The 8389-nt window shown below is 41.0% G+C and overlaps 1 long non-coding RNA gene across 1 annotated transcript; it reads right to left on the minus strand.

The window, feature by feature from the left end:
• Positions 1 to 6827: 6827 nt before the first annotated feature.
• LOC311013941 lies at positions 6828 to 8149 on the minus strand. Its single transcript, XR_014597205.1, has 3 exons — positions 8076 to 8149; positions 7088 to 7145; positions 6828 to 6955 (listed from the first exon to the last, which is right to left on the minus strand). It is a non-coding gene; the product is annotated as an uncharacterized lncRNA (long non-coding RNA).
• Between the last annotated feature and the right edge of the window lie 240 nt (positions 8150 to 8389).

Raw genomic sequence — 8389 nt, forward strand, 5'->3', positions numbered from 1 at the left:
ATCAGTTCTGGCAGCGAGATGCAGCACATATTGGAGTAGGCTGATTGGCTTTCACGTCTTGGCGGTGGAAGAAAAATAAAAGGGAATGGTTAGTGATTAAATTCACTGGCAGCCTAGGCAACACACACACACACACGCACACTCGCCTGTATTTATATTGTTGGACGGTAATCCTGTTAATGAAAAATTTGCTGTTTTTCACAGCCACTGGTGTGAGGAGAGCCAACCTTCTCCTGTGGGAAGGGAGGCGGCATGAGTATTCGTCCGCCAAAATAAAAGACACATTAATAAGAAAAGAATGTTGCAATCAACTGAAATTATGTTCTGGATGCTGCTGCTCGCCTGCTGGTACACCTGAGTGGTGAACCGGTTGTCGGAGCAGGTGAGGCTCTGATGTCGATCTGTGTGTGTGTGTGTGTTCTCCTGCAGGGATCCAACACACAAATACTAATAATAATAATAAGTCACACATCTTTCTGCACTAACAACTCCTTCAGGCCGGAGCTGTTGTCTGGAAATCTCATCATGTCAGTTTTATTGAAAGTTTACTCTTTATTTTACGTGCAACTAGACATTTTTCTGGTTTACTCTCGTTTTAAAGCTCACTTTCATTGTGTGTTGATTTGTGGACAACCATTCGAAAACATATTTTTATTGCAGCTGAAATGTTGAATTTCATGATGTGTTTGCATGTGCGAGTCGAAATATTTCTGTTTGTAAATATTCAATTTGGTTTTAAAACTACTGCAAGGAACTTTAACTCTGTGTTGTTTTTGGCGGTCCCTGTGGACAAAAGCGGTAGTGCTTCCAAACGCCAGACTATTATCAATACCTACATTTTTTAACATAAACTAGTTGAATAATTGTTCAATATTGTACCACTGTAGGACAGGCTTTCTGGTCCAAGTTATTTTAAAGATCTTCTCTGAAATGGATTTCGCTTTCGGAATTTGACAGAATTATTAAGAATCGACTTCATGATAATATGCTTAAAAAGGCAATCAAATCAAAGCAATTGTTTTGAACACTCACAGTCAAATAAACCTTAACCGTTAAGGCTCGGCAAAGTAAAATATTATTACACAACCATACAATTTCAGAGCATGGACTATATATAAAAAGCGGAAGTAGTCACTGTGACAACCATTGGCTTGTGGACGACAGTTTTGACGAGTTCAGCATTTTGACCGAACATCTTTGATTTTGGCTGTGTTTAAAACCAGTGAAGGAAGTAACCATATTTGGACTGATGAAGAGCGACAGGTGGATCTGATGAACACAAGCATCAGAGCAGCAACCGCACTGGATTTGGATCCATCTGGATTCTGGACGTTCTGGATTCTTAACGTTAGTTTCATAATTCAAGGTTTCAACTTTACATCCTAGAGACCATAAACTCATGTTTACCATGTTTACTAAGTAGGCTTATTTTCTCTAAGTCTACTATACAATTAGATATCTTTTTGCAACCAGAGGCGGTGCCCCCTGATGGCCAGTAGAGAGAATGCAACTTTAAGGCAATTCAGCAAGGCATCAAGTCAACCATGCTCTTTTCCTCAACCTAACTAAGTGGTTTTGTTGCCGAAATCTAACTTCCTGTGAATTTTATTTTAAAAAGACAAATGTTACATATGTGGCTTGTTTATCTGCTTGGATCTATACTTAATTATTTATTATTTAGTCTGCTGGTTGCCAAATATTTTGACTAATTTGAAGAAAAACAATTTTGTCAGAGGTTGCATATCAAACAGTCCAAAGAGTGATATATATGTATCAGATTGAATTGTTTTGCCTGAAGAGTTTAAACTAAAAAGTATGCCCTAAATGTATTTCTACAACTTATTAAAAACTCAATTTGTACTACAGAAATGTTTTGTTTCATCTCATTGTTATTCTCTCCATTGTCTCCTGACCCCTCAGGTTTAATTTCAACCAGCTGTAAACCAATAATCTAAGCTTTCCAGCTCAGATTTATACATATATATTTGCAAATAAATATCCTCAGTTCAGCTTCTTTATATTTGTTTTGGTTTTTAGTACAAATAGTGTTCGTACAAATTCTCCAAGTGGGGCTCAAGTTGAGGCAACGATAATTCTGGCCGAGATAATCGTAAACTCTAAAATATTTAATATTGGTGCAGCCCAACTGAGACTCGGAGCAGTGACAAATATCCTCCTCTGAAGTTTCATCAAATTCTGATAAGCAGCATCCGAGATATTGTGTGTGACAGACGGAGGGATGGAGGGATGGACGAGTGCCGACCCTCGGTCCCACTGCGGGGGGCAACACTGGTACCAACGGCTAATTAATCAAATTATATGACAGATGGTGCGGAGGAACTATTTCCCCCACAGGACACTTTTAGATGAGCCACTGGCCTTGTGGTGAAACTGAGCGTCAGCACTTGACTGAATTCCTTTCATTCTGTGCAATAAGAGAGGAAAGCCTTGGGAGAGGAGAAAAAAAGGCCAGCATTAGTGGAGGATTGGAAGAGAGAAAGAAGAGGAGAATGATGGGAAAATATTGCTCTTTCCTTTTGAATGTGATATGATCGCAGTCTGGTTATATTGCTTTGTGGAATATTGCTGGCGCGCAGAATTAGATTGGATCTCCCCCTCTGGCTTCCATGATAATGCCTCGGGAAAAGCAGCTTTGGATCGATCCAACGGACAAAATTGGGACGATGGCAACATAAACAGATTATAGACCTTTGAAACGGCTTCATTTCCAGGCAGTGGACACACCCACAATGCCCCTCTCCTCGCCACTAGGGCAGGGAGGATAGGTGGCTCCCCATCCTCACATGGGGTTTCCTAGCTGGTCGCCTGGTTTGGAGGCCGTCTCAGCCTCGGGTTGCTGCTGCTGGAAGTGACCGGTGGCGTGACGTTGAATCTTGGATAACTAATTATATAGCTTACCCATAATACTTAGCAATCTTCGTAGGGACTCTTAGTTGTTAAGAATAAAAATGTTACTGGTAATAACAATACCCGAACAATGCAAAAAGGAGAATTAACGAAGAAAAGAAACAAAACAAAATGAAGCAAAGAGGGGGGGGGGGGGGAGCCAGCCAAGCGTCAGCTTTGACCTCAAGCCCCCTCTCCAACCCTACTCTACTCAACGAGCTATTGGAAACGCCTTGTCTTTATGCTACACGCAGGGGGCGTGGTTTTAGTTGAACCGGATCCCGAGGAGGGGCCTCCAATAGAACCACTCGTAATGTGATTCCCTAATTGTATAAAATACGCTGATCACACACAATCTCGCCCTTATGGTCAAAGCTGGCACCTTATAACACATTGCATATAGTTCTCACACAGAATTATGTCAAACAAATGAAACATTAACTGTAAACATTTCTCTGTACAAATCACTTTGAACTAAATATTTTTGATAGAGTTGAAAGGTTGAAAGGAACTTTGATCCAATACACACAAATGCAAACCTATCAAGCTAGCCCAAACAAATGTAGTGGGGAGGTCTGACTATGTCGGAACCAACGTAGCTCACATGCTCTTCTTCCAGTCGGGAGGTTATTTAGGGACAACGGAAGCTGGGTACATCCTCTCCCTTTTTACTACCGGCGCAACACGGAAGCGTAAGCAGCAGCATGACAGATGGCAGGAAATTGTTTGCAGTAGGTTCTGTATTCTATCACTAAATTAGTGTAACTTAAGAGCGCATGAAAAATGTTATCATGTGATCATGTGCATGTGTTCCCGTAGAGCCCAGTTCGAGGTTGGTCAGAGTGGCCGCCGTAAAGGCACACCATTATTTCATCTCGTCACTGTATGGCCACGGTGCATAGTTTGAGCAGAGTTTAGGAATGTAAGTCATGCATTTGAGATTTATTGAGAGGTTGGGACAAAATTAATGCATCTGTGATATTCAGTATATTTTCTTATTCCTCTTGTAGAAGGTGTCATCACAGCATTAAGCAGGTCACCGGCCTGGTGAAACCTGGATGAGCTTAAGGTACAGCATATTGTGTACTTTTATTTAAATATAGTGTGTCACGGTGCTACCGGGACAGCTTGAGGGGTATTCCATCAAACTCGCTAAGCGCAAAGCCGGGCTAATTTCGATAAGCCTCGCTACCTTAAGCGAGAGTTGCGTTCCATCAACGTGACTTGAGGCACTCTCCGCTAAGTAACCATGGGAATTTATCCGACCAAACTCGCCTGCCCCGGGGCAGGCTAACCATCAGGCTTACTTTAGCGGGGGTTTCAGAGAAGTCCGTCTGTCGGAAACAACTGTACCAGCAGAAGGTTTTTACGCTGTGAATTCACAATAAATTATTGGATACATTTTGCATGACTTTCACAGTAAGGATTACAGCAATATACTGTGAATTAAGTCACAGCGATTTACTGTAATTTCAGTATTGTGATATTACAATGCATTGTTGTAAAAGCACAACTGTATACTGTAACTTTACAGCTTCTATGGCAACACAATTACTGTGATATTACAGTACATTACTGGGGAATTACAACCTTTTGCTGTACATCATTACAACAAGGCCCTGTACTTTTACAGTGTGTACTGTGAATTCACAATAAATTATTGGATAATTTTTGCATGACTTTCACAGTAAGGATTACAGCAATATACTGTGATTTCAGTATTGTGATATTACAATGCATTGTTGTAAAGCACCCCCCCCCCCCCCCCCCCCCCAACAAACAACTCTGAGGTAAAGTCAATGTTAGCCCAATGGCATATTTATTAACAAATAAATATTTTTCAACATACAGCAAATGTCAAGAAATTCAAGAATTCAAGAAATTCAACTTCCTAGTCAAACTTTCCAAAGCCATCTTAAAATGCATAGAAATTGTGCAGAAACTTGCGAGTCAACTACCTGTCTCACTATGATGGCCAGTCAATAGGTTTCCTCAAAAGGGCGCTCACATGAGGGTTCATTGTTGTCCGCTCCTTGGTCTTTGAGCCTCTTCCAGGATTGATGCCCAGGAAGCACTTGTTAATAAGCAAAGATAGTTTCAGTTTTAAATAGATTTATGGATGAGTTCGCGAGATCAGGGGCCCGTTTCACAAAGCAGGTTCAACAAACTCTTAACCTAACACTGAACTCTGAGTTGACCAACTCTGAGATGGCAGCTGTTTCAGAACAGCGGTTTTGAATTAGTTCAGTCAACTCTGAGTATGTAAACTCTGAGTTACGCGCGTGCCTGCCGACTCTATAAAGCCATCATCAATGGAGCTCTGATACTACGATTCACCATGGCAACGGGGAGAGCGTCGTTAGATATTACTGAGTGTTTATGTAGAAAACAAGCTCATCCTGAGAAAGCGGAGCAACGTAACTGCAGCAAAGTAGCGATAGTTAGCGTGGCAGACAATTACTGCCCGATCTAATGTGTATAACTGAATGAAACAGTCTATTGATCTAAAGGTAATAAGTCTTTATTGTCAGACTTGCAAAGCGACACTGTGGTGTAATGGTTAGCAACGCCGCAGTTCACAAAGTAGCGCACTGAATTAATTAACATTTTCATTGGGTGTAATCCCCCCCAGGCACAGAAAGAAAGTGGCGTCAATTGAAAATTAAGCATAAGAATATTGCGCAAATACGTTGACTAAGGCATATGATTTTAATCATATTTCACATATTAAACAGTAAATATAAGCAGGTATTTCAACACAGAAATGTACTTAAACATTTCATAAATCTCCCGTTCGCAAAAACACTACCTCCGCAAAGAATCTGGTTGCGGATTATGTCCGCGATATGAAATGTTGAAAATGTCGGAGAATATTGTTTAGATAATATCTAATGTGATTGGAAGGAAAGGTAATCAAAATTGTCTCCCAACGCAAAGCTGCTAGAATCACTTTTATTTCCATATCGATTAGGTTGGAAAGTATGGCACATTTTTTTCAGAGTTGGTTCAGATTCCGGAAAAAGGCGGAGACATGTAGGGAGAAACTCAGGGTTTGTTGAAGCAAACCTGCTAGCGAGCAGGTAAGGTTCACGGAGTATGTTACCCGGGTAACTGACTCAGATTTATGCTGAACTGGCTTTGTGAAACCGAAAAACCAGAGTTTCCCTTATCTCAGGGTTAACTAACTCAAGGTTTTCACTAAACCTGCTTTGTGAAACGGACTCCAGGATGGTCTCACCAGGCTAGCCTCAGGTACCTCCATTGTCAGCAATTTAGACCTCAAGACAATCATTGAGTTGGAAGCCTGTAATATAATGTGAATTACAAGGTTAAATGAGATCTTTATACAATACCTTTGAATGAACTCCAGCGTCGCCGATCCAGCAGCAGGATACTAGAGGTTGAAGACTTAATAGCTGCTGAAGAAAGCAGCTACTCCATGTAAAAACAAAGGGTGTGGGCCTATCCCGACATGTCCCTCGATGGATATCAGCCATCCAGAGGGCTTCATCATGTCACCTGAAAATGAATAGATACAACATCATGTGTTATGAGCACTTTGAGATCTGCTTCAGATACAAAGGGCTATACAAATGTAATTTGTTATCATTATTATTATTTATTGTGGTGATGTAGATTTCTAGAATCAAAACAAAATACTGAGTTAGAAATGTCGATACTAGATCCAAGTAACATTACCTTGAATGATCAAGCAGGAGGTGCTGGGGCGTTCTGGAGTACTAATGTCCACAGCAGTGGTGTAAAAGTGGCACATGGCTGTAACATAGTAACACACAATAGCATGGATTTAACATTGAAGGATAAATATTGTTCATTGTCAGAGGTAGTAAATCTGGTGTCTAATGTAATCACTCATTTTACATTTTAAATATTTGAATAAAAAATCTTTACATTTCAAGGATGCGTCAGGTGGTAGAGCTGATGGGTCAGGTGGTATAGGCCCAGCAGCCTGCAGGTAGGACCTATGCTGCCTAAACATATGAATTTGCAGTCCTGTGTGTTTTCTGTAGCAGTCAGGCACCCCACACTGGTAGTAATAATAGGGGGCATTAGTATGCTGTTTTGTGTGCTGAACAAAGTTATACACATTCTCATACACATGCTCACATCCAACCAATTTACAGTGGAACATTGTGGTGCATTTTAACTCGTCACCTACCTGATCTATTTCTCCTCACTCTTAGCCTGACACTGAACAGGATGGTTAGCCTCACCATCTGATGACCTAGAAAAAAAAGAAAAAGAAGAAATTACACAAAGGCAACCAACAATACGAATTTCAGTTTGAATGCAGATTATGATCATGAGTATGTTGTAAAAAACATGATCTGGCATCACCTTTGGGTGTACTGCAATATTATCCCTAGCTGAAACTTGACCGAGAGCAAAAGAATTTTTGCAGAATAGTAGCCTATCAATGCATGGCGAGCAGCTGCTCTATGTGGAATATCTCTAACGATGCAGGGAGCCGCTATATTCCCCATAGACTAGCTAGTCATTAGCCTGCTTAGATCGGCTACCGTTCGGCAAAACCGCTTTTGCTCTGCAGTGAATAGTCAAAAACGATCGGGAAAGTAAGTGAAAAAGTTTGTGCTTAATGTCGCTACGTGTACTTTTCAGTGCGTTATGTTCGGCCATATAGCCCCGGTTTGATATGAAGCTGAACTGGAGGATGCGGGTGTATTGTTAGCTTCGGCTAACACAGATAACCCACTGTCTCGGTGCGGAAAGACCACTCATGAGAGGAGAATAGTGACGGCGACGTTAAGCTAATATGCAGCAAAACACTTCCATGTACCGCCGCACGCGCTCACCCAGAGCAGACCAGCCCCGCCAGCGAACATGACGACAACAGTATCGGTAACAGTCCGTAACGAAAAGACATCCGACTGGAAACAACGGCCCGCTACTGACCAGTTCAGCTTCAAATCAAACCTGGGCTACATGGTCTAACCATATAACACATTGAAATGTACACGTAGCGACATTAAACACAAACTTTTTCACTTCCTTTCCCGTTCGTTTTCCTTCTTATTTCTCTCTCGTCTTATTGTTCTTATCTCACGTAGCAAATCGTTGCTAATCGTGCTAGCAGCCGTTTGCTAGCTAGTATAAGTGCTGCAAACACAGTTATGCATGCTGCTCACATCCATTCAGCCGGGATGTGAAGAGGGAAACCGCCGCGCCTTCAGTTCAAACCAAGTTCGGTTATGTCATGTGACTTCCCAGGGTATAGTTCAATACAGTATTTTGTACCTTGCATTTTTTTTTACTGTGTTGCTGTGATATTACAGACCTTGTTGTGATTTTGATTTTTTGATTGGAGTATTTTACTGTAAAATTAGAGTTAGATGCTGTAAAAATCCAAAGATACTGTAGTTTTTACAAGTATTCATTGGGATATTACAGGGGAACTTAATTACAACAAGTTACTGTAAAATAATACTGTTAATTATTGTGA

The sequence above is a fragment of the Eutrigla gurnardus genome (assembly GCF_963514095.1).
Source record: "Eutrigla gurnardus genome assembly, chromosome: 5".
In the NCBI taxonomy this organism is placed as follows: domain Eukaryota; kingdom Metazoa; phylum Chordata; class Actinopteri; order Perciformes; family Triglidae; genus Eutrigla; species Eutrigla gurnardus.